The 27,645-nt window shown below is 42.3% G+C and overlaps 1 long non-coding RNA gene across 3 annotated transcripts in view; it reads right to left on the reverse strand.

The window, feature by feature from the left end:
* Positions 1-826: 826 nt before the first annotated feature.
* LOC137632759 (uncharacterized) overlaps positions 827-27,645 on the reverse strand; it is a 38,611-nt gene continuing 11,792 nt past the window's right edge. Inside the window, exons 2-8 of one of the 3 annotated variants that reach the window (XR_011042113.1) lie at positions 20,670-20,931; positions 18,032-18,125; positions 4,831-5,093; positions 2,574-2,645; positions 2,094-2,226; positions 1,622-1,790; positions 827-1,206 (exon numbers count right to left, since the gene is read on the reverse strand). This is a non-coding gene — a long non-coding RNA (uncharacterized lncRNA). Of the gene's footprint in view, positions 1,207-1,621; positions 1,791-2,093; positions 2,227-2,573; positions 2,646-4,830; positions 5,103-18,031; positions 18,126-20,669; positions 20,932-27,645 lie in introns of all 3 variants that reach the window. The other 2 variants (XR_011042112.1, XR_011042114.1) reach the window with 2 other exon arrangements.

Here is a 27,645-nt window from a genome sequence, read left to right on the forward strand (position 1 = left end):
GATAACAACTCAAAGCAAGCGTGAAACAATTGGAAACTTTCGGCAGCATCTGTTTGTTCGGAAAATCCAGATATTGCTAGTTACATTAGCAATTGCAACATGTCCCGTTCTAGTTTTGGTGAGTAATGAAGAAGGGGAAATTGTTTTAACTCGATTATTCTAGTAAGTTGAAGACTGAACATCTATCAAGTTTTAAAAGTAAATTAAAAGTTCAATCTTTATGCATTCGTTAAGTTATTTTTATGCATTCGTAAAGTTATATGCTATTGAGTGTTTGACAGTGCTTGATTTTATATGCATGTAAGGTAACTCAAATTGTCTTTGTTGATGCATATCTTTGTTTTCAGGTATCCTAGGCCCATTAGTAGATAATTTTACTCATTTATATATTTTGCAGGCTCATTGTCAGAAAAGTGAGGAAGGTCAATCGTAGTGCAGGGGAGAAATTACGTTATAACATGAACTGGCAGTCACATAGTCACAGCAATGGGAGAGGAAAAGCAACGACTGGTATTTTACAAAAGGAACTGATGTATGAAGGGAATAAGGAAACGTCAGCCAAGAGAAAAAACCAATGACAGCAAGAAACTTGAGACGAGATATATAGGTATAAGGAAACGTCAGCCAAGAGAAAAAACCAATGACAGCAAGAAACTTGAGACAAGATATATAGAAGAGTATTAAAAACCTATAGTATAATATCTCTTTAAAGGAACTAAACAAATACGGGAAAATAAACATTACGGGACACCATAGCAATTTTATTATCTTATTTGCAGTATAAAATATACGAAAAGTATAATAGTTATATAGTTCCACCCCTTCCTCTCCTTGGATTTCCTGCTGCTTCTTATTTTTAGTTGTTTCATTTTCTTCGTTAATACATTCAATCTACTTCTTCGTTTGGTTAAATTTCTACTATTCACACTTCTGGGTGAGAGACCTTTTTATCACAGTCCACATGCTTCAGTCCGTACTACATAAAGACTGGAAGGCAACGGCGGTGGAAAAAGATTCAGTGGACGCAATGTGTTGGTACCTGAAGACCCAATAAAGTCCCAATAAAGTAAAAGTCCGGCCGATCGTTGACCACATAATGGAGAATCCCCCAGACTTGCACAATTCCGGCCAATAGTAATGTAACAACGTCCCGATTCATACGCGTGCACTAAGACACTTCAGGACCTTTCGTTATGTTCCACACTCCTGAAACGATAATTATTCATGAAGATTCACCTCATTAAGTAATAGTGTGCAAATTTATTTCCTTTTCTCTCCAAGCAAGAAATGAGGTAAACAAAAATTACAGATTACTAAATTTTTTTTTCCACCAAGTTACCCCTATATATAAAAATAGTGAATTCCTCTAGTGATTTGTCAGAAAAAAATGCCCCAACAAATAAATGCTAAATTAGTTTTACTTCCACAAAAACGATTTATGTTGTTGTACAAGCAGACAGTACATTTACCTTTACATTTCTATATTTGGTGTGACTGAAAGAATTCTATATTTGGTGTGACTGAAAGAATTTAAAATTTGATACACCAAATGGCTTCTGCAATCCTTAATAAATGACCCTTTATATACAACTGTATTAACGATTCATTTCGATTTACTTACACCAAGTAGACGAAGCGTGAAACAGATTCGCTTCGACTTAAGCCTAGTCCTAGGCTTAAGTCCATATGCGAAATTTAAATCTCTCTTGCTTTGGCGATGGATATAGACTCGATGGATATTTTAGTCTATAAACCAAAAGACTTGACATTCTTACAAACCTCTTCTAAAGCTGTTGAAAAAAAAAAGGGTTAATTTCAAGACTCTTGAACCTTTAGAGACTAAAGAATATTGTTTACATTTCAGTGACATGAAATACACCTATCATTATATTAAACTTAAGTAGAATCAATGATAATTACTTAAAAATCGGAATGGTTATCAAGTAAAAACCTGATACCAACTCTGCATTTTCAGTATGTGAGCATTCTTAATATCCAGTTTTAATATAGAGAACACTAGCCAATTTTGAAGGAATTAAGCAAAGCTTGGAATTTATTACACCCAAACTTTAAAGATGACCAATTTTACTTACAGCCTTACTCCGTTCCCAATTATATTGTAACACGTGAATTAGTAACCAAAAAATTCCATTAGGATTTAAAGTATCTTGTTGACTTTGAAGATTTTATCTTGATATTAGACCCATTGCAAACTTTACTCCCCATCTGAAAAGAAGAAAAGAAATATTTAAACTAATTTTATAATAGCAAAACCTTTAAAGTTGAGTTCGTAAATCTAATTGCATTTTACTCGATTTAACAATTCAAAACGAGAATAATGTTCCAACATTAAAAAAAAACTTTAAATACGATAAAACGGCCTGATACAATAGAGATGCTAAATCGTCTATTACAACATATGTTGGAAAGCTATTTAACTAGCAGTATTTTCTTAAAATTGATTTTCTTTATATTGGAACCACTGCACCTTACATTAGAATTTATAAAATACAAGTTTGTTACTTTAAGACAGGAAAAACAATTAGAGCTTCAATGAGAGTTCCCAAACTTACTTAGAAATTAATTGAAGATTTAAGTTCTTGGCATTCCTTTGAAATTCATACTTTGGCCAGAAAACCAATTATCTGTTTGTGAAAGGCGCATTACCATAAACTAGAGATACGTGGCTTTTTACTTCTCTCAACAAATTAAGAAATATATATAATTTATACTACTAGAGCCTAGATCGGCTGATGGCTTAGGGCCTAGATTTGTACACCAGACAAACTGTTACAACAAGGACACCTAAAGGTAATTTAATCCAATAACCTTGTAACGTTTGCCAAATTCAAACACTATTGGAGTAAGGGGACTTTTTTTTTTTTTTTTAGGGGGGGGAGAGGAGAGCGGCTTCATTGATCATGCTCAAGCCTACCAATTTCATCTCTTATTCCTTTGAAATCCAACAATGACATATAATATTTTACTTATTTATAATCTTCAATTCTTAATATCAAATTAACTCATTAACACCTTTGAAATTCAATGATTGTCCTCATACTTTCTAGAACACGTACACCAAGACATTTCGTAGAAGAAAAATAACTACCGAAATCAATTTACGATTTAACAGTTATGTGATGTATAATTTCAGTGCTAGAAGAGAAACTAATTGATGCTCATTTCTAAACATTTCTTTTAACTAAAAAATCTTTGGTGCATACTCTGATCTTAGTTCAATACTTTTGAATTTAAATTTTTCTCAGAATGGTATTTCTGGAGTGTCAAGAGGATTAATCTTTTTTTTATATCTCTGCAGTGGTTGGCAACTTGTAACAAATAGGACGAATTAATGACTGTAAGAAGTGAGATTCGTTTCACTTAAAACATGTAAAATTAAGTTTTGAGTCCGAACAATTTGCCAGAAACTGGTGAAGGCTTGTTAACACAAGTCAACATAAAAAAATCTATACAATTCTCATAATATAAGCTGAAGCTCTAAATGCATTAGTTCCAAAATAATACAAGGCAGATTTCAAAAGTAATTAGCATTCTTTTTGTGACATAAACCATTCATATAATTATTCGCCACCATCAGCTGGAAGGTATGAGAATTGGGGAGTGTACTTAACACTAATCTGACATAATTCATCAACACCAGAGACAAATACGGTTGGTTCTAAGTTTGAGTATGATCAAAGACAAAGTCTGTATTTATGGGAACCACGTAAATTACTTCAACTGTATACTACAGTAGTTATTGTGAGAATATACACCTTACTTGGTTTATAGAAAGATATTGGACTGTTTTACCTGCAGGTAGTCCCAATTTCAAGCATATGTAGATTAATAATAGTGCCTGTTGCCTCGTGTACAATACGGCTTACGATGCAGACGGACAGGCGAAAGTAAAGTTTTAACATATCTAAAGAAAAATTCAAGAGGATTCCATGTTTCTAATACTAGTTTAGAGTAAACAGGCTGGGACATGGCAGTTATTAATGCAAGGATAAGACAATGTGTTTCTCCTCTTCCCTACTGGTCGAAAGAAAAAAATAATTGGATACAATAGGCTATGGGTCTTAGATAGGAAACAAGACAACCTGAACCAAAACCATTCCAGTAATTATATGACCTTGGTTGTTAAAGAAAAAGGAGAACATGGGTCAAGTGTCACTAGCCAATTACCTTTTCTGAAATCTTAATCCAGATCAACCATTAGGCAAATTCTTTTCTGTACATGAGGAATTAAGTACCAGAGTCATTGAGTAACAACTACAGATACTGTACTATAAAGGTGTTCTGCAAGGACTTAATAGTATGATGCCAGTAAGGTTTAGGGAGGTGAAGGAAGTCTCTTATCACCAGACTTGGACCTTGAGTATCTCCAAGTTTCTCACAAATGAAAAAGTAGGTGATTTGTAAACTATGGTGCCAGTGTGAGCCACTTCTCAGTTATGAGACTGGATACAAGTTCTTTATGTTCTTTAGGACCATAATCTGGAGTGGTTTAAAGGACATGAAACAAAATTACAATAAAAAAGGCAAGCTACATATATTGAATAGCAACCCCATTAGGTGTCATCAATGACCCTCACATTTTTAAAAAGTCTAAATGATCACTGTGAAATATTTTTGGAAGCCAGTTTTGTGGCACCTAAAGCAAGAGTTCTTCAGAGTTTGTATTTTTCTAATTCAACAGTTAAATTTTGACTACCAATGTAAATGTTTTGATAATATTCAAGCAACAACATTACCAAAACAACGTCATTCATATATAAATTCACCTAAGTTTATATGGCTTTTAATGCCACCTCTGGAACCGTTTACCTTTAAAGATGGTGATGTAAAATATACATCTCTATGCCCTCTACTCTTAATTCAGTAGGGTGTCAACATTACAGGCTTCATCATAATAGAGAAGATGAAAGTACAGTACGTCATGTCCAAATTATTTTATTTTGGGCTTCCCTCAGGTGTAGTACCAATGTCCCCTTGCAAAAGGTAGCAATTTGTACACAAAATGCAGTCTTCCATCTGGGAACAATTGCATTCAATAAGATGCTGCTACCACAAAAAGCGAGTCTCTGAAACTAGAAGAACTATAAATAAAATGAGTTTAACTAGTTTGAACTGAATATAAACTTCATTTAAGCAAAGTGCATGTGTAAAAACTGTATTGTTGGTTATATTTAAATACATAACTTTAATATGACTTTGAAGGCTGCTATAGGAGCAGCTCAATGCACATATGCACAAATGGCAACTAACTGGATGGCCATTGGAAGACATGTGAATCACTCGGAAAAAGAAGGCATATGGAGAGTTTCATTGAGCATTTCATCAAATTTATACCAAAATAAATATATCTCTTAATTTACCTCTTATATCCTTATTTACAGCATACACGTTCTGATATTCAATAATACTCCATCTCGATGCCAAGGAATTTAATGAAAAATAAATAACCATAAACAATTTAAGACAAAGATAATCAAACTTTTCTTTTCATAAATATAATTCCAATAACTCATTCCAAACATAGGTCTAGAAAACATTTCCCCCAAAATTTGAAAAGAACATTCTAATATCTCGGTGATTACACAGTCACAGATATACAGATTACTCTAAAATAGTACAAACATCTAGATTAAAGGCAAGGTTGAGATGAACTACAGTTAAGGTAGAGACATAAGCACAGTTAAGGTGGACAACTCAAATGTAGGGAACATAAATAGCTTTTGATTAAGTTCCGTAATGTTAAGATGGGTTGTACATTAGAACCTCGAGTTTGGCTATGTATTTACCCTATACAGTACAATATGTTTGGCTAGGGAATATGTTATGAACAGCAAGGCAAGAAGAAATAGACTCTTCTACTGTATTACATGGTTTAGGCAGCCAAATGAGTAAACAGAGAAGTTGGGCTATGCAATGAAAAAGTGGGACAATTCAAGTTACTGTTCATGCTAGGGATGTAGGCAGAAACACGATGCATTGACTAGGTGAAGCAAAGTTGCGTCATTTGTCAGGACTGTATTTCATGTGTAGAATACCGACTTACATTAGACTTTAGCATTTCTTGTGAATAACTAATTTCTTTCAGATCAATATTTTCAGAAATAGAAGTCACCTTTCAACATAATGATAATGGAGTAACACGGTGGAGAATCCGAGGCTTTTGCAAGAGGTAACAACAATAAATTACATGTTTGAAATCAACACTAAGCCATCATCACCCTACCCTAAATTAAAATATACAGTACTGTTCTTATACCATAGGAACTATACCCAACGAGACACGGGGTGTTGTAATACTTTGCAAATATGAAATAAAACTATGAATCTAGATTAAGCTAATACTCAATAAACATGTTTCCTAGTTGTAGGCTACCTTAGGGATAAGAAAACTGGTGAATCCCAGTAAAGATGTAAAAAAAAAAAGAAAAAAGAAATTTGTTAAGCATAAGACCACTGCTTCCCACTGTAGTCTCCCTTTTTGTTTTGAAAATATAACTTCTATTTGTAGAAAGATTTGAAAGATGGCAATTTTACAATAGTGTTGGATACATTCAAATTGAAATAAATCCTAAGGAGGCTTTGGATAGGCTACAGTCAACTTTAGTTATTCCAAGAGAAGACAACATAAGGAAATAAAAATTTCTTAAGAATTAGTTATAATAGTCAAGTAACCAATGAAGAAAGTCCTTGATGATTAAACTAAAACCAAAAAGTTTTAATCAATCAATAAACAATGTGCTCAGTCATTTTCACCTGTATTGCTGTATATACAGTGTGCTTACAAATGGGGCACTTAATATGTGTAGCCATAGATTAGTTACTTAAAACATGCATTAAAAAATATCACTAATTGTCCATTTTTGATATGTTTGAGACGATTTTTTTATGTTCAGCATACAAAGATAACCGAGTAAGCAAAGAAACAAAAAAAATTGTAAATACTAACACATTAAAACGAATTTTAATTTTTTATAGGTATACAAACCTGAGTCCTTTATAATAGGAAATGCCTTTAACAAAGCTGGAGCAGGAATTGAAACCATTAAAGAAATAATTATTGACAAGGGGAACGCAGCGAGTAGCCCTAACCACTTTTTCTGTCGAAAGACTTTTTGACCATTTCAGGATAAAGAATTGGTTAAAGTGGAAAGTTTAACTTATAGAATTATTCTTCGTATTGATAGCAAAATGTTTTCTTCGTATTGATAGCAAAATGTTATTTTCCTTAGTAAAATAAATTTTTGAATATACTTACCCGATGATCATGTAGCTGCAACTCTGTTGCCCGACAGAAAAAACCTAAGGTCGGGATACGCCAGCGATCGCTATACAGGTGGGGGTGTACAACAACAGCGCCATCTGTCGAGTAGGTACTCAGGTACTTCTTGTCAACAAGAACCAATTTTCTCCTCGGTCCACTGGGTCTCTATGGGGAGGAAGGGAGGGTCCTTAAATTCATGATCATCGGGTAAGTATATTCAAAAATGTATTTTACTAAGGAAAATAACATTTTTCAATATTAATCTTACCCGATGATCATGTAGCTGATTCACACCCAGGGGGGTGGGTGGAGACCAGCATACATGTTAACATTAGAAGCTAAGTATCCCGTATTTCATTTTAGCAGTTATTCAAAATAACAAACATAAAATAAATAAGTACCTGGTAAGGAAGTCGACTTGAACCATTACTCTGCCTTTTTAAGTACGTCTTCCTTACTGAGCCTAGCGATCCTCTTAGGACGCTGAGCGACTCCTAGGTGCTGAAGTATGAAGGGCTGCAACCCATACTAAAGGACCTCATCACAACCTCTAATCTAGGCGCTTCTCAAGAAAGAATTTGACCACCCGCCAAATCAACCAGGATGCGAAAGGCTTCTTAGCCTTCCGTACAACCCAAAAACAACAATAAAAAGCATTTCAAGAGAAAGATTAAAAAAGGTTATGGGATTATGGGAATGTAGTGGTTGAGCCCTCACCTACTACTGCACTCGCTGCTACGAATGGTCCCAGGGTGTAGCAGTTCTCGTAAAGAGACTGGACATCTTTAAGTTAAAATGATGCGAACACTGACTTGCTTCTCCAATAGGTTGCATCCATTACACTCTGCAGAGAACGGTTCTGTTTGAAGGCCACTGAAGTAGCGACAGCTCTAACTTCATGTGTCCTTACCTTCAGCAAAGCAAGGTCTTCTTCCTTCAGATGAGAATGGGCCTCTCCAATCAAAAGCCTGATGTAATAAGAAACTGCGTTCTTAGACATCGGTAAAGCAGGCTTCTTAATAGAACACCATAAAGCTTCTGATTGTCCTCGTAATGGCTTTGTACGTCTTAAATAGTACTTAAGAGCTCTTACTGGGCATAGTACTCTCTCTTGTTCGTTTCCCACCAAGTTGGACAGGCTTGGGATCTCGAACGACTTGGGCCAAGGACGAGAAGGAAGCTCGTTTTTAGCTAAAAAACCAAGCTGTAAGGAACATGTAGCCGTTTCAGATGTAAAACCTATGTTCCTGCTGAAGGCGTGAATCTCACTGACTCTCTTAGCTGTTGCTAAGCAAACGAGGAAAAGTGTCTTCAAAGTGAGATCTTTAAAAGAGGCTGATTGAAGCGGTTCGAACCTTGCTGACATCAGGAACCTTAAAACCACGTCTAGGTTCCAACCTGGTGTGGCTAACCGACGCTCCTTTGAGGTCTCAAAAGACTTAAGGAGGTCCTGTAGATCTTTGTTGGTGGAAAGATCTAAGCCTCTGTGGCGGAAGACTGCTGCCAACATGCTTCTGTAACCTTTGATCGTAGGAGCTGATAGGGATCTTACATTCATTAGATGTAAAAGGAAGTCAGCTATCTGCGTTACAGAGGTACTGGTTGAGGAAACTGAATTCGCCTTGCACCAGCTTCGGAAGATTTCCCATTTTGACTGGTAGACCTTGAGAGTGGATGTCCTCCTTGCTCTGGCAATCGCTCTGGCTGCCTCCTTCGAAAAGCCTCTAGCTCTTGAGAGTCTTTCGATAGTCTGAAGGCAGTCAGACGAAGAGCGTGGAGGCTTGGGTGTACCTTCTTTACGTGCGGCTGACGCAGAAGGTCCACTCTTAGAGGAAGAGTCCTGGGAACGTCCACTAGCCATTGCAGTACCTCGGTGAACCATTCTCTCGCGGGCCAGAGGGGAGCAACCAACGTCAACCGTGTCCCTTCGTGAGAGGCGAACTTCTGCAGTACCTTGTTGACAATCTTGAACGGAGGGAACGCATACAGGTCTAGATGGGACCAATCCAGAAGAAAGGCATCTACGTGAACTGGTGCTGGGTCCGGAATCGGTGAGCAATAATTTGGGAGCCTCTTGGTCATCGAGGTAGCGAACAGATCTATGGTGGGCTGACCCCACAGGGCCCATAGTCTGCTGCAAACATTCTTGTGAAGGGTCCACTCTGTGGGGATGACCTGACCCTTCCGGCTGAGGCGGTCTGCCATGACATTCATGTCGCCTTGAATGAACCTCGTTACCAGCGATATCTTTCGATCTCTTGACCAGGTGAGGAGGTCCCTTGCGATCTCGAACAACTTCCTCGAATGAGTCCCTCCTTGCTTGGAGATGTACGCCAAGGCTGTAGTGTTGTCGGAGTTCACCTCCACCACCTTGCCTAGAAGGAGGGACTTGAAGTTTCTCAAGGCCAGATGAACTGCCAATAGCTCCTTGCAGTTGATGTGAAGTGTTCTTTGATCCGGATTCCACGTGCCCGAGCATTCCCGTCCGTCCAGTGTCGCACCCCAGCCCGTGTCCGATGCGTCCGAGAAGAGAAGGTGGTCGGGTGTCTGAACAGCTAACGGTAGACCTTCCTTGAGAAAAATGCTGTTCTTCCACCACGTCAGCGCAGACTTCATCTCTTCGGATATAGGAACTGAGACTGCTTCTAGCGTCATGTCCTTTCTCCAGTGAGCAGCTAGATGATACTGAAGGGGGCGGAGGTGGAGTCTCCCTAACGCGATGAACTGGGCCAGCGATGAAAGCGTCCCTGTTAGACTCATCCACTGCCTGACTGAACATCGGTTCCTTCTCAGCATGCTCTGGATGCATTCTTGGGCTTGACTGATTCTGGGGGCCGACGGAAAAGCCCGAAAAGCTCGACTCTGAATCTCCATACCTAGATAGACAGTAGTTTGGGATGGGACGAGTTGGGACTTCTCTATATTGACCAGGAGACCCAATTCCTTGGTCAGATCCATAGTCCATTTGAGATTCTCCAGACAGCGACGACTTGACGGAGCTCTTAAAAGCCAGTCGTCCAAATAGAGGGAGGCTCTGATGTCTGCCAAATGCAGGAATTTGGCAATATTCCTCATCAGTTTGGTAAACACTAGAGGTGCCGTGCTTAGGCCAAAGCACAGGGCTTGGAACTGGTAAACGTCCTTTCCAAAGACGAACCTTAGGAAAGGTTGGGAGTCTGGATGGACGGGGACGTGAAAGTACGCGTCTTTTAGGTCCAACGAGACCATCCAGTCTTCCTTCCTGACCGATGCTAGCACCGACTTCGTCGTCTCCATGGTGAACGTCTGCTTGGTGACAAAAGCAATGAGAGCACTGACGTCCAGCACCGGTCTCCACCCTCCTGTCTTCTTCGCTACCAGGAAGAGACGGTTGTAGAAGCCCGGGGATTGATGGTCCCGGACTATGACTACCGCTCCCTTTTGTAGCAAGAGAGACACCTCTTGCTGTAAAGCTAGCCTCTTGTCCTCCTCCTTGTAGTTGGGAGAGAGGTTGATGGGAGTAGTTGCTAGAGGGGGATTGCGCAAGAACGGAATCCTGTACCCCTCTCTTAGCAACTTCACAGACTGAGCGTCTGCACCTCTGTTCTCCCAAGCCTGCCAGTAGTTCTTGAGCCTGGCTCCCACTGCTGTCTGGAGAGGTAGGCAGTCAGATTCTGCCTTTTGAGGACTTGGAACCCTTCTTCTTTTTGCCACGTTGACTGTCGGCACGGGTACCTCCTCTGCTGGAGGTTCTGCCACGAAAGGGCGGGATGAACCTAGACGCTGGTGTGTCCATCCTAGGTCTAGGCACGGAAGGTAAAGCTGTGACTTTACGTGCGGAAGACGCCACCAGGTCATGGGTATCCTTCTGGATCAACGAGGCAGCAATCCCCTTGATCAGCTCTTCCGGAAAGAGACACTTGGAAAGCGGAGCAAACATCAACTCCGACTTCTGGCATGGTGTGATCCCCGCAGACAAGAGGAAGCAAAGGTGATCTCGCTTCTTAAGCACTCCGGACACGTAAGAAGCCGCAAGCTCGCCAGACCCATCCCGAATGGCTTTGTCCATGCTTGACATGATAAGCATGGCAGAGTCCTTATCCGAAGGGGAGGTCTTTCTGCTTAACGCTCCCAAACACCAGTCCAGAAGTTGAAGATCTCAAAAGCACGAAAAACTCCCTTCAACAGATGGTCCATGTCCGAAAAGGTCCAGCAAATCTTGGAACGTCTCATAGCCAGCCTGCGGGGAGAGTCAACCAGACTTGAGAAGTCGCCCTGGGCAGAGGCAGGAACTCCCAAGCCGGGTTCCTCTCCCGTGGCATACCAGACGCTAGATTTGGAAGCAAGCTTGGTAGGTGGAAAGATGAAGGCTGTCTTCCCCAGTTGCTTCTTGGACTGCAACCACTCTCCCAGTACCCTCAAAGCTCTCTTGGATGAGCGCGCGAGTACGAGTTTCGTAAAGGCAGGAGCTGCAGACTGCATGCCTAAAGCGAACTCAGAGGGAGGTGAGCGCGGGGTTGCAGACACAAACTGGTCCGGATACAACTCCCTAACCAGGGCAAGGACTTTCCTAAAGTCTAAGGAGGGAGGCGTAGACTTGGGTTCTTCTATGTCGGAGTGCGGATCGTCTAAATGCGCAGCTTCGTCGTCATCAGATACTCCTTCATCCGAATGCTGAGGAAGTGGCAAAGGAGGAGCAGACAGCTGAACGGCTGAATCCGGCAGCACGGGTGCATGCGTAGCTGCACTGGATCCAACATCATGCCGCTGCTGGACAGTCTGAGAGCTGGCAACAACAAAAGCGGAGTGCTGGTGCGTGGGAGGGACTGCCGTGGGTTGCGGAGACTGCCGCATTGCGTCAAAACACGGCAGCTTGACAGCACCTTCCCACTGCTGATGCGGTAGCTCACGCATGTCAACGGAGGGTGCCGCATGTCGGCTAACGTCAACATGCGTCTGGCAGGGTCGACTGCGCATCGGTGGTGGAGCTCTCACAGGCGGAGTGTGGGAGCAGGCAGCCGCAGTATCTGCCGAGCGCACAACTGTGGCAGGTTGTAGGTTAACAGGAGCAGTGTCAACCTTCTCAGCACGATACTCCTGCATGAAGGAAGCAAGCTGAGACTGCATAGTCTGCAGCATAGACCACTTAGGGTCTACCGTGGTTGGTGCGGCAACAGATGGAGTGATTGCCTGCTGCGGAACCACTCTACCTCTCTTGGGAGGTGTGCAGTCTTCGGAAGACTGCGGCGAGTCCGAACTGACCCAGTGGCTACACCTGGGCTGTTTGACTCGCTCGGAAGGGACCTTGCGCTTGAGAGGTCGTGAGACCTTGGTCCAACGTTTCTTCCTAGAAACTTCTTCCACAGACGAGGAATGAATGGGCTCACTCGTCTGTTTGTGGATGGGACAATCTCTGCAAGATACGTCCGCAACCACTGAGGGTACATCCGTACGCTGATCAAGGCCTGTCGAACCCTTTGGTCCTTCGACATTGCTTCTCCCCTGGGCTTGGGAGCTTGCAAGAGGTCCCGGACTGGGAGGACGACTGGCACGAACAGATGCACCCTCATGCGTAACACTGACACTGACACTTTTCACCGCACTTGCACTCACTACACTTCCCACTGCACTTTTCTCTTTCAACTCTTTGACATCGGCCAAAAGTTGATTCCGGTCATTAGCTAATGACTCCACTCTGTCACCAAGAGCCTGAATGGCCCGCATCATGTCCGCCATCGAGGGTTGAGCACTAGTAGCAGGGTCGGGAGTCACCACTACAGGGGAAGGAATAGGTTGAGGGGCATGGGGAGAGGAAAAATCAAAAGAGCGAGACGAACTCCTCCTGATCCTATCCTTCTCCAGCCTACGTGCATTCTTAAGGAATTCATTAAAATCGAATTCCGAAAGCCCAGCGCATTCCTCACATCGATCTTCCAATTGACAGGATTTACCCCTACAATTGGAACAAACGGTGTGAGGATCTATAGAGGCCTTCGGAAGACGCCTAGAACAGTCCCTAGCGCTACACTGCCTGTACTTAGGGACTTGAGAATGGTCAGACATCTTGAATTCTTGAATTAGCCAAGGGGGGAATCCAAATTCTATCAAAGTCGTCAACAATTAATCCAAAACTAATCAAAAAAGCTTGATAAGTTAATGATAATAACTCCTGAACAGCGAAAGCTAATATCTAGAGCGAATACATCACCAAAAAGCGTGAAAACAACTCCAGAAACAACAGCGTATCCAAGTAGGTCTTGCCGGTGGCACGACAGAGGAAAAATTGGTTCTTGTTGACAAGAAGTACCTGAGTACCTACTCGACAGATGGCGCTGTTGTTGTACACCCCCACCTGTATAGCGATCGCTGGCGTATCCCGACCTTAGGTTTTTTTCTGTCGGGCAACAGAGTTGCAGCTACATGATCATCGGGTAAGATTAATATTGAAAAATACAAATTACTTTTCAAATTTTAAATTTGTTCTTGACTGTATACAAACTTTTCATCCTTTTATGTAGGAAGTCCCCTCAGAACCGATCTGGTTGGTTCTTTTTCTTCCCTAGAAATGCCATATTCTTGGTCAGTATGAGAGGAAGGAGATGAATAACAATTATCACACCTTCATAGGGAAGAGTTGAGTAACAGGCCCTAATAAGTTCTTGGTTGGTTCCTCGTACTTTGGTTTGAGCTGGAACCTATCTCCCCCTGAAAAGGGACATGCTGTCTGGAGTGAGATAACTGATGCAGGATGGCTGATGGGAGGTATTCATTCTACAATTTTCCACCTCAAAGTGATAATGGTGGGAACTCCTACTTACAAACCCAGTTTAATGAAAATAAGTGCCAGAAATGTAGTTAACCAATATCAATGTGAGATCCAGCATGTAATGGTATGAAAGATTCCTCCCCAAAATAAACAAAAAGAAAAAGCTGAAGAGTCGGTTATTCTATCCTAACAAAATTACATCCAACATGCTACTATAGAAAAGATACAGTCTCTATAGGGAGCCAGTCAAAAGCAGAGTCAACAGACTAGTGGGTATAATCCCTTGAAATTGATGGCTATCAACAAACTGAGCTCTACATCAGGTTGATACCTAGACTTCCTCAAAGGGCAAAGCAAATGCTCTAAAAAGTCTCACAAGTTAGAAAGAGACACCCGACAGTTGATTGCTCACCTTCCTGGTAGTCCAAGGATAGATCACTATAAGTGTTGACAGACTAGAAATCATTCTGGAATTACTAATCTTGGAGCAATCATGGTCATCCTGAGACATGAGGTCAACATCAGTTGATCAGCTAGTGGACACGCTGAGCAGAAGGAAATCAAGTTCAGGTGGTCCCATGGCTGTTGGAAGAGCCTCAAACACTATCAATGGGAATCAGATGGGGATTAAAACACTAGGAACTTCCTGTTAGCTGTGTAATGGAAAGGACTGTTCCCAGTGAGTCCACAAACCAAGAAGCCTCCCGGCTAAGCAAGGATGTAAGGACCAAACAGAGTTTACAGCTTGTGACTAAGCACTTCTGCAAGAACATTTCTAAATCTACCTGGCTAACAGTTCTAAGGCTTTGCTACACCACCATTTACGCATCTGCCTTATTAGCTTGCCCCACATCCCTCTAACTCACTAAAGACATTTCTAAGTATCCATCCTACTATTCAGGACTAGACACTTGTTGGCCTACTAAAAGAAAGAGAATGGATTAAGAAGAGGAGTTTGAAAAGGAAGGAGAACGAAACACTACTTTGCTTAACAATATCTCCTCTGGCTCTAAAAGCCAAGCAGTAGAGGTCTGAGCAACTATTGATAAAGCTCTTTCTTTCAAGTGTTGAAATAAATGGGTTGTTATTGCTAAAAGAACGGCTATACTAAGCTCTAAGAAGGGATCAATCCCCAATCCTGAGAAAAAGGGTGAAATAAATCAGTGTAACTAACAAAGTGGACACGGCCCCACATCAAGACTGTACATCTATGTCGGACCCTGTGCCTGAGACACGAAGCTGTGGCACAGTGCAGCTCTGGTCACGTACATTGGCACCATAGGTGTGCAAAGAGCCAAGATACTATTCCCCCCCCACACATTGGTACCGGTACCGATGGGTCCGAGGTATCCCTACCAACAGGGCCGAGGTGTCCGTACCGACGGGGCCAAGGTACCCACGCGGCCGAGGTACCCACGGGGTTAAGGTACAGGTAGTGAAGGGACTGGGGTGCCAGTGCCAATGGGACCAACAGCCCAAGATATTGGTAATGACAGTGTACACTGGATCTGCCTCCACATGGTTGAGGTTCAAGAAACTGGCCCCCCATGGTATAGGCACAATAACCTTTCCTACCCCGACTCTTGGTACAATAAACCAGCCCCTACTGATTCAAGGGGTCAAGGAACCAGGAATGCCTACCACAGCATTGAGGAACCAGCCCCCACAGGATCATTGTAAAAGGAACAAGTCCCTATTGGGCTGGGGGAACAGGAATAGGGGCCCGTGAGCTGAGGAATAGGAACAGGGCCACTGTGGACTTGAGAACAGGAACAGGGCCACTGTGGACTGGAGAACAGGAACAGACTCTTATGGACTAAGTAACATGAGTCACCCCAAGGGCCTTGGACCTAGCTCCCATGGTAACGAAGAACAAAGAACCAGAATAAACCTGCCCCTTCGGAGCTAAGATACAAGCACAATTCCCACTAAGCAGAAATATTGGCCTCATCATGAGCTGAGAAACAGGAACCTGCCTCATCATGAGCTAAGGAACAGAAAACAGCCCCACAATGGGCTAAGGAACAGGAGGAACCGACTCCACCACAGGCTAAGGAACAAGAGGAAACGGCTCCACCATGGGCTAAGGAATAGGTGGAACACGCTCTGCCGTTGGCTAAGGAACATGAGGAATTGGCTCCACTGTGGGCTAAGGAGCATGAGGAACCGGCTCACCTGTGGGCTAAGAAGCACGAGGAACTGGCTCCACAGTGGGATAAGTAGCACGAGGAACTGGCTCCACTGTGGGGCAAGAAGCACGAGGAACTGGCTCCACTGTGGGGCAAGAAGCACGAGGAACTGGCTCCACTGTGGGGTAAGAAGCACGAGGAACTGTCTCCAACATGGGCCAAGGAGCAGGAGGAACCAGTTCCACCATGGGCTAAGGAGCAGGAGGAACCAGTTCCACCATGGGCTAAGGAGCAGGAGGAACCAGTTCCACCATGGGCTAAGGAGCAAGAGGAACTGGCTCTACCATGAGCTAAGGAGCAAGAGGAACTGGCTCCACCATGGAATAAGAATCAGGAGGAACCATCTCCACCATTGGCTAAGGAGCAGGAGGAACTAGCTCCCCCATTGGCTAAGGAGTAGGAGGAAACAGCTCCACTGTTGGCTAAGGAGCAGGAGGAATCAGCTCCACTGTGGGCTAAGGAGCAGGAGGAATCAGCTCCACTGTGGGCTAAGGAGCATGAGGAACCAGCTCCACCGTGGGCTAAGAAACTTGAGTAACTGGCTTCACCATGGGCTAAGGAACAGGAAGAACCAGCTCTACCATGGAATAAGGAACAGGAGGATCCAGTTCAGCTGTAAGCTAAGAAACAGGAGAATCCGGCTCCGCCATGGGCAAAGGAACAGGAAGGAACAGGCTCTGCCATGGATTAAGTAACAGGAGTAACCAGCTCCGCCATGGGCAGGATCTGGTTCCACTGTAAGCTAAGAAACAGGAGAATCCGGCTCCGCCGTAGGCAAAGGAACAGGAGGAACAGGCTCTGCCATGGACTAGTAACAGGAGGAACAGGCTCTGCCATGGACTAGTAACAGGAGGAACCGGCTCCGCCATGGGCTAAGGAACAGAAGGAACCGGCTCCACCATGGGCTAAGGAACAGAAGGAACTGGCTCCACCATGGGCTAAGGAACAGAAGGAACTGGCTCCACCATGGGCTAAGGAACAGAAGGAACTGGCTCCACCATAGGCTAAGGAACAGAAGGAACTGGCTCCACCATGGGCTAAGGAACAGAAGGAACAGGATCTGCTATGGGCTAAAGAACAGGAGGAACCGGTTCTGCCATAGGCTAAGAAATCGAAGGAATCGACTCTGCCATGAGCTAAGGAACAGGAGGAACGGTCTCCACCATGGGCTAAGGAACAGGAGGAACGGTCTCCACCATGGGCTAAGGAACAGGAGGAACAGGCTCCACCATGGGATAGGGAACAGGAGGAACAGGCTCTACCATAAGCTAAGGAACAGGAGGAACAAGCTCCACCGTAAGCTAAGGAACAGGAAGAACAGGCTCCACCGTAAGCTAAGGAACAGGAGGTACAGGCTCCACCATAAGCTAAGGAACAGGCTCCAGCATAAGCTAAGGAACAGGAGGAACAGGCTCCAGCATAAGCTAAGGAACAGGAGGAACAGACTCCACCATAAGCTAAGGAACAGGAGGAACAGACTCCACCATAAGCTAAGGAACAGGAGGAATAGGCTCCACCATACACTAAGGAAAAGGAGAAATTGGCTCCGCCGTTGGCTAAGGAACAAGAACCAGCTCCACCGTGGGCTTAGAACATTGTTGAAGATGTTTTCTTTAACCCAGCAGTATGTAATTTACATACGAATATTCTAGTATTGTACACAATAGAAATGAATTGCATGAGAATTGATTAAAAATGTAAGTGACAATAGGGAACTTTTCTTTATAATTCACTTATGTTTACAGTTAAATGTACTCTACTTTATACAGTACTCAACTGCACTGTGTGTTTTGTGTTATTATATAGTCGCCTCACCTCAGTTTATTGCCGTAACACTCGAGACTTCATCTATGTTTTAAAGTGCTTCCAGAACACAAAAATGACTTCCAGATTTTTGTTCAGACAGCATCTGTAACGTTTAAATTGCTTGCAGATTACTCAAATTACTGACAGATCTTTGCTTAGACAACAACCTTAACATTTAAAACATTACCATAAGACAAAAATCATTGCTTTATCTACTCGTCAGGCATGACAAAACAAAACAATAAAAATGGCGGCAGGCAGCCTCCTTCAGTCCAGCAAATAAAATAATCGTCTACATTTTATTTAACACTACTCAAACATTCATGAAGTAGATAAATATAGATAAGGTTCTAGCATTGAATTCAGTAATGAAACTATAAAATAAGATTCTATACAACAATTTAACAAACACGGTAGTATCTACACAAACTTTTGTGTGTACGGCTATCAGTACATTTCTCCTCTGATAACATACTTAACAGTATTATAAACAGTATTGTAAAGTAATAAAGTCAAATCACTTGTAATCACCTGATATTGATTTTATATGAAAGGGGATTATTTGCTGTCATCTGAAAGTCAAGAGGAATTTGAGTAAGGCTATTCATACTCTAGGCTAAGGCATTTGAGTTAGGCTATTCATACCCTACGCTAAAATTTTACTCACGGGAGCTTGTACGATAACGATTTAGGAACAATTCAAGCTACGAATGGCCTCTGAGTTTCCATTGTGTTCGTTGGTTGGGGACTATGTATAAATATAGTAAGAAGACTTATTCTATACAAAGATTTAATAACCATACAATGTTTTATGAACTAAGTAATACAGTAAAGGGTAGGACTAATGTGAACAATAAATCTTGTACAGCGTTAACTTATTAAAAATAAACTTATAGTAGCCTCCAATCATTTAAATGCATTGTGTAAAGCTGTTCTGACATCGTCGTTCATGCTTGCCTATTTATCAACTCTGTTGTGTGAACAACATTCAAGGGCAGGCCTTGCAAAATGTGCATGCCATACACATTGTAAAGTGGGCATGCCCACCCATCTGCATAGGTCTTAGGTTTGGGCACAACAAACCTAGGTTTTGTACGGTTAGGCAGAGAAACTGGTGAAGGCTTGTTAACTCGAGTCAACATGAAAAAAAATCTATACAATTCTGATAATCTAAGCTGAATCTCTAAATGCAATAGTTCCAAAATACAAGGCAGATTTCAAAAGAAATTGACATTCTTCTTGGGACATGAACCATTCTTATAGTTATGAGTATTCCCCACCATCAGCTGGAATATGCAATTAAAAGGTGGAGCTAATGAATTATTAGAAGGTATGAGAATTGGGGATAATAATTAACACTAATCTGACATAATTCATCAACACCAGAGACAAGTAGGGCTGGTTCTAAGTTTGAGTATGATCAAAGACTTAAAATCTGTATTTACAGGAACCAAGTAAATTACTAACTGTATACTACAGTAGTTCTTCTGAGAATATATACCCTTGCTTGTTTTATAGAAGACAGTCCAAAGGTGGGAAATTCCTATGAGAAAGATATCGACTGTTTTACCTACAGGTAATCCCAATTTTAAACATATGTAGGTTAATAATAATGCCTGTTGCCTCATGTACAATATGGCATATGATGCAGACTGACAGGCGAAAGTACAGTTGTAACAAATCCAAAGAAAATTTCAAGAGGATTCCACATTTCTAGAACTAGTTTAGAATAAACAGGCTGGAACATGGCAGTTATTAATGATGGTTTAAGACAATGTCTCTCTCCTCTTCCCTACTGGTTGAAAGAAAAAATAATTGGATGCAATAGGCTATAGTCTTAGATAGGAAAAAAGACTCAACCTGAACCAAAACCATTCCAGTAATTATATGACATTGGCTGTTAAAGAAGAAAAAGGAGAACATGACTGAAGTGTCACCAGCCAATTACCTTTTCTGAAATCCTATGGCAGATCATGACCATTGGGCAAATGTTTTTCTGTACATGAGGAATTAGGTACTTGAGTCATTGAGTAACAACTACAGATACTGCACTATAAAGGTGTTCTTCAAGGACTTAAGATTATAATACCAGTAAGGTTTTGGGACTATAAGATTCCAGAAAGGTTTAGGGAGGTGAAGCAAGTGTCTTGTCACCAGACTAGGACCTTGAGTATCTCCAAGTTTCTCACAAATGAAAGTAGGCTATTTGTAAACTGTGGTGTCAGTGTGAGCCACTTCTCATTAGTTATAAGATTGGATACATATTCTTTAAGACCAAAATCAGGAGTGGTTTAAAGAATGTAAAAAAAACTACAATTTGTGGTTTAAAGGACATAAAAAAACTACAATTAAAAAAAGGGGAGAGCTACATATATTGAATAGCAACCCAATTAGGTGTCATCAATGACCCTCACATTTTGAAAAAGTCTAAATTATAATTGTGAAATATTTTTGGAAACCAGTTTTGTGGTACCTGATGCAAGAGTTATTCCGAGTTTGTATTTCTTTAATTCAACAGTTCAATTTTGACTACCAATGTAAATGTTTTTATAATACTCAAGCAAAATTATCATCAAAACAATATCCTTCATAATATAAATTCAAATAAGTTTACATGGCTTTTAATGCCACCTCTGGAACAACTTACCTTTAAAGATGGAGATGTAAAATCTGCATCGCTATGTCCTCTACTCTTAATTCAGTAGGGTGTCAGCATTACAGACTATCTTAATAGACAAGATAAAAGGACAGTACGTCACGTCCAAATCATAGTATTTTGGGCTTCCCTCAAGTGTAGTACTAATGTCCCCTTGCAAAAAGTAGCAATTTATACACAAAATGCAGTCTTCCATCTGGGAACAATTGCATTCAATAAGATGCTGCTACCACAAAAAATCCAGTCTCTGAAACTAGAAGAACTATATGTAAAATCAGTTAAAACTTGTTTGAACTAAATATAAGCTTAATTTAAGTAAAACTTCATGTGTAAAAACTGTATTGTTGGTTATATTTGAATACATAACATCAATATGACTTTGAAGGCTGCTATAGGAGAAGCTCAATGCACATATGCATAAATGGCAACTAATTGGATGGCCATTGGAAGACAAGTGATTCACTTGGAAAAAGAAAGCATATGGAGAGTATTTCATCGAGTGTTTCATCAAATTTATACCAAAATATATTTCTTAATTTACCTCTTATATCCTTATTTACAGCATTCACATGTTTTGATATTCAATAATATTCCATCTCAATGTCAAGCAATTTAATGAAAAAAAAAAAAATACACCATACACAATTTAATACATGAAAGATAATCAAACTAATTTTCATAAATTTAACTTCAATAACTCATTCCAAACATAGGACTAAAAAATACTTCCCCCAAAATTTGAAAAGAACATTCTAATATCTCAGTGATCACACAGTCACAATTTACAGATTACTCTTAAAATAGTAGAAACATCTAGATTAAAGGCAAGGTTGAGATGAACAACACGAGTTAAGGTAGAGACATAAGCACAGTTAAGGTAGGCAGCTCAAATGTAGGGAACATAAATAGCTTTTGATATAGTTCTGTAATGTTTTGTTTGGTTATACATTAGAACCTCGAGTTTGGCTATGTGTTTACCCTATACAGTACAATATGTTTGGCTATGTGCTTACTCTATACAGCACATTATGTTTGGCTAGGGAATATGTTATGAACAGCAAGGCAAGCAGAGATAGAATCTAGTACTACTGTATAAGATGCTTTAGGCAGCCAACTGAAAAAACAGAAGTTGGGCTATGCAATAAAAAAGTGGGACAATTAAGTTACTGTTCATGTTACGTATGTAGGCAGGAACACGACACATTGACTAGGTGAAGCAAAGTTACGTCATTTGTCAGGACTATTTCATGTGTAGAAAACCGACTTACATTAGACTTTAGCATTTCTTGTGAATAACTAATTTCTTTCAGATCAATATTTTCAGAAATAGAAGTCACCTTTCAACATAATGATAATGGAGTAACACGGTGGAGAATCCGAGGCTTTTGCAAAAGGTAACAACAATAAATTACAAGTATGAAATCATCACTAAGACATCGTCAACCTAACCTAAATTAGGATATACAGTACTGTTCATACACCGTAGGAACTAAACCCGACGAGACCCAGGGTGTTGTAATACTTTGCAAATATAAAATCAAACTATGAATCTAGATTGGACTAATTCTTAATAAACATGTTTCCTAGATGTAGGCTACCTTTGGGATAAGAAAACTGGTCTATTTTTGTAAAAAAAAAAAAAAAAGAAATTTGTTAAGCACAAGACCACTCCTTCCAATTGTAGTCTCCATTTTTGTTTTGAAAATCAAATTTCTGCTTGTAGAGAGATTTAAAAGAAGGCTAATTTACAACATAAGATTTCTTGACAAATGAGTTATAATTGTCAAGTAACCAATGAAGAAGGCCATTTATGACTAAAACCAAACTAAGCTTCAGATTAAGTTCTAATCAATCAATAAACAATGTGCCCAGCCATTTTCACCTGTGTTGCTGTATGTACATACTAATTAGGAGTGTGCCCTTAGATTGTGGGGTATTTAATATCTGTGTAGCCACTGATTAGTTACTTAGAACACATTAGAAAACCTCTCTCAAATAGTCTATATTTCAAATATGTTTGCGATTATTTTCGTGTTCAGCATGTAAGGAAAACTGATTAAAACAAATAAGAAAAATGGTAAATAACACATTAAAATTCATTTTTATTTTTCATAGCTATACAAACCCGAGCCTTTTAAAATAAAAGAATTCCTTTAACAAAACTGTAGGGGTCATAAAAAAAAAGAAAAAAAAAGTGTTATTGACAGGGGGTGAGCTCAGGCGAGTAGCCCTGGCTACTTTCCTGTTGAAAGATTTTATTTACCATTTTAGGACAGAGAATTGGTTAAAGTGGAAAGTTTAACTTTTAGCGAATACTTCTATCTATTGATAGTAAAAATACAAATTCCTTTTCAAATTTTAAATTTGTTCTTGACTGTATACAAACCTTTCATTTTTTCATGTAGGAAGTCCCCTCAGAACCGAAGTGGTTGGTTCTTTTTCTTCCCTGGAAATGCCATCTTCTTGGTCAGTATCAGAGGAAGGAGATGAATCGAACAACCTATCAGCCACCCATCATAGGGGGGAGTTGACTTACAGGCCCTGACAAGACTTGGTTGGTTCCTTGTACTTTGGTTTATGCTGAAACCTTTCTCCTCAGCAAGTGAGATGCAGCCCGGAGTGAGATACCTGTTGCAGGATGGCTGATGGAAGGTATTCATTTTACCATATTCCACCTCCAAGTGAAAATGGTGGGAACTCCTACTTACTGATAGCTTAATAAAAATAAGTGCTCAGAAATGAAGTTTACCAATATCAATGTGAGATTCAGCATGTAATGGTATGAAAGATTCCTCCCCAAATAAACAAAAAGAAAAAGAAGCTGAACAGTCGGTTATTCTATCCTACTACCAGAATTACATCGAGAATGCTACTAAAGACAAGATACATAGTCTTTTAAGGGAGCCAGTCTGGGTTGGCTGCTTAAACATAGACCTAGTGTGAATAGATCAAAATTGAAATTGATGGTTATCAACTGAGATCTATATCAGGTTTATACCTAAACTTCCTCAAAGGTCAAAGAAAATGCTCTAAAAAGTCTGAATAAGTTAGAAAGAGACACCCGACAGTTGATTACTCACCTTCCTGGTAGTCCAAGGATAGGTCATTAAAAGTGTTGACAGATTAGAAATCATTCTGGAATTGCTCATCTTGGAGCAATCATGGTCATCCTGAGACGAAGTCAACATCGGTTGATCAGCTAGTGGACACGCTGAACAGAAGGAAATTAAGTTCATGAGGTCCCATACCTGTGGGAAGAGCCCCAAACACTGTCAATGGGACTCAGATGGGGATTAAAACACCAGGAGCTTCCTGTTGAAAGGACTGTTCCCAGTGAGTCCAAAGACCAAGAAGCTTCCCTGCTAAGCAAGGATGTAAGGACCAAACAGTTTATACCTTGTGAATAAGCACTTCTGCTAGAACATTTCTAAATCTACCTGGCTAACAGTTCTATGGCTTTAGTACACAACCATTTATGCATCTGCTTTATCAGCTCCCCCCACATCCCTTTATCTCACTAAAGACAGTTGTAAGTATCCATCCTACTATTCAGTACTAAGACACTTTTGTTGGCCTACTAAAAGAGAGAATGGATTAAGAGGAAGAGTTTGAAAAGGAAGGAGAACGAAACGCTACCATGCTTAACAATATCTCCTCTGGCTCTAAAAGCCAAGCAGTAGAGGTCTGAGCAACTATTGATAAAGCTCTTTCAAGGGGTGAACTACATGGGTTGTTATAGCTAAAAGAACAGCTGTACTAAGCTCTAAGAAGGGAGCCATCGACCATCCAGGAAAAAGGGTGAAATAAAGCAGTGTAACTAACAAGGTAATGAGGAGGTGGACATAGCCCCACATCAAGACTGTACCTCTATGTCGTACCCTATGCCTGAGACACGAGGCAGTGGCACAGGCTGCAGCTCTGGCCACGTACATTGGCATCATGTGTGTGGAAAGAGCCAATATTTATTCCCCCACAGGTCTTGGGCCCAATTGGTACCGGTACTGACGGGGCCGAGGGACCCCTGCCGACGGGGCCGAGGGACCCCTGCCGGCGGGGCCTAGGGACCCCTGCCGGCGGGGCCGAGGGACCCCTGCCGGCGGGGCCGAGGGACCCCTGCCGGCGGGGCCGAGGGACCCCTGCCGGCGGGGCCGAGGGACCCCTGCCGGCGGGGCCGAGGGACCCCTGCCGGCGGGGCCGAGGGACCCCTGCCGACGGGGCCGAGGGACCCCTGCCGACGGGGCCGAGGGACCCCTGCCGACGGGGCCGAGGGACCCCTGCCGACGGGGCCGAGGGACCCCTGCCGACGGGGCCGAGGGACCCCTGCCGACGGGGCCGAGGGACCCCTGCCGACGGGGCCGAGGGACCCACGCAGCCGAGGTACTCACAGGGTTGAGGTACAGGTAGTGACGGCCCGGGACTGAGTTGCCAAGTGTCAATGGGACCAACAACCCAAGATAATGGTAACGACAGGGTACAATGGACCTGCCTCCACGTGGTTGAGGTTCAAGAAACTGGCCCCCCATGGTTTAAGTACAATAAACTTTCCTACCCAGAATCTAGGTACAATAAACCAGCCCCTACTGATTCAAGGGGTCAAGGAACCAGGAAGGCCTACCACAGCATTGAGGAACCAGCCCCCACAGGATCATTGTAAAAGGAATAAGTCCCTATTGGGTGAGGAACAGGAACAAGGGCCGCTGTGAGCTGAGGAATAGGAACAGGGCCACTATGGACTGGAGCACAGGAACAGACTCTTATGGACTAAGGAACATGAACTAGTCATCCCATGGGCCGAGGATCTAGCTTTCATGGCCACGAAGTACAAAGAACCAGAATAAACCGGCCCCTTCGTAGCTAAGATACAACCAACAGTCCCCACTAAGCAGAAACAATGGCCTTACCATGAGCTGAGAAACAGGAACCTGCCTCACCGTGAGCTAAGGAACAGAAAACGGCCCCACCATGGGCTAAGGAACAGGATTAACCAACTCCACCATGGTCTAAGGAACAGGAGGAAACAGCTCTACCATGGGCTAAGGAATAGGAGGAATTGGCTCACGAGGAATTGGCTCCACCGTTGACTAAGGAACAGGAGGAAATGGCTCCACTGTGGGCTAAGGAGCACGAGGAACCGTCTCCAACATTGGCCAAGGAGGAGGAGGAATCAGCTCCACCATGAGCTAAGGAGCAGGAGGAACTGGCTCTACCGTGAGCTAAGGAGCAAGAGGAAATGGCTCTACCGTGAGCTAAGGAGTAAGAGGAACTGGCTTAACCGTGAGCTAAGGAGTAAGATGAACTGGCTCTACCGTGAGCTAAGGAGTAAGATGAACTGGCTCTACCATGAGCTAAGGAGCAAGAGGAACTGGCTCTACCGTGAGCTAAGGAGCAAGAGGAACTGGCTCTACCGTGAGCTAAGGAGCAAGAGGAACTGGCTCTACTGTGAGCTAGGAGCAAGAGGAACTGGCTCTACTGTGAGCTAGGAGTAAGAGGAACTGGCTCTACCATGAGCTAAGGAGCAAGAGGAACTGGCCCCACCGTGGGCTAAGGAGGAGGAGGAACCAGCTCCACCATTGGCTAAGGAGCAGGAGGAACCAGCTCCACCATTGGCTAAGGAGCAGGAGGAACCAGCTCCACCATTGGCTAAGGAGCAGGAGGAACCAGCTCCACCATTGGCTAAGGAGCAGGAGGAACCAGCTCCACCATTGGCTAAGGAGCAGGAGGAACCAGCTCCACCATTGGCTAAGGAGCAGGAGGAACCAGCTCCACCATTGGCTAAGGAGCAGGAGGAACCAGCTCCACCATTGGCTAAGGAGCAGGAGGAACCAGCTCCACCATTGGCTAAGAAGCAGGAGGAACCAGCTCCACCATTGGCTAAGGAGCAGGAGGAACCAGGTCCAACATTGGCTGAGGAGCAGGAGGAACCAGCTCCACTGTTGGCTAAGGAGCAGGAGGAACCAGCTCCACTGTTGGCTAAGGAGCAGGAGGAACCAGCTCTGCCATGGGCTAAAGAACAGGAGGATCTGGCTCAGCTATGGACTAAGGAACAGGAGGATCTGGCTCAGCCATGAGCTAAGAAACAGGAGGATCCGGTTCCGCTGTGAGCTAAGAAATAGGAGAATCCGGCTCTGCCGTGGGATAAGGAACAGGAGGAACAGGCTCTGCCATGGGCTAAGTAACAGGAGGAACCAGCTCCACCATGCGCTAAGGAACTGGAGGAAGCAGCTCCACCATTGGCTAGGGAACTGGAGGAACCAGCTCCACCATGGACTAAGGAACAGGAGGAACCTGCTCTGCCATGAGATAAGGAACAGGAGGAACCTGCTCTGACATGAGATAAGGAACAGGAGCAACAGGATCTGCAGGAGGAATCGATTCTGCCATAGGCTAAGGAACACAAGGAATCTGCTTCACCATGGGCTAAGAAACCGGAGGAACCAGCTCCATCATGGGCTAAGGAACAAGAGGAACAGTCTCCAACATGGGCTAAGGAACAAGAGGAACAGTCTCCAACATGGGCTAAGGAACAAGAGGAACAGTCTCCAACATGGGCTAAGGAACAGGAGGAACAGTCTCCAACATGAGCTAAGGAACAGGAGGAACGTTCTCCACCATGGGCTAAGGAACAGGCTCCACTGTAAGCTAAGGAACAGGAGGAACAGATTCCACCATAAGCTAAGGAACAGGAGAAATTGGCTTCGCCGTTGGCTAAGGAACAAGAACCAGCTCCACCATGGGCTTAGGAACATTGTCGAAGATGTCTTTTTTAACACTGCAGTATCTAATATACATATGAATATTCCAGTATTGTACACAATATCAGAAATGAATTGCATGAGAACTGGTTAAAAATGTAAGTGACAATAGGGCACTCTTCTTTATACTTCACTCATATTTACAGTAAAATGTACTCCACTATATACAGTACTCAACTGCACTGTGTTTTGTGTTATGTATACACTATATACTA

The sequence above is a fragment of the Palaemon carinicauda genome, chromosome 42 (assembly GCF_036898095.1).
Source record: "Palaemon carinicauda isolate YSFRI2023 chromosome 42, ASM3689809v2, whole genome shotgun sequence".
NCBI classification, from domain to species: Eukaryota; Metazoa; Arthropoda; class Malacostraca; order Decapoda; family Palaemonidae; genus Palaemon; species Palaemon carinicauda.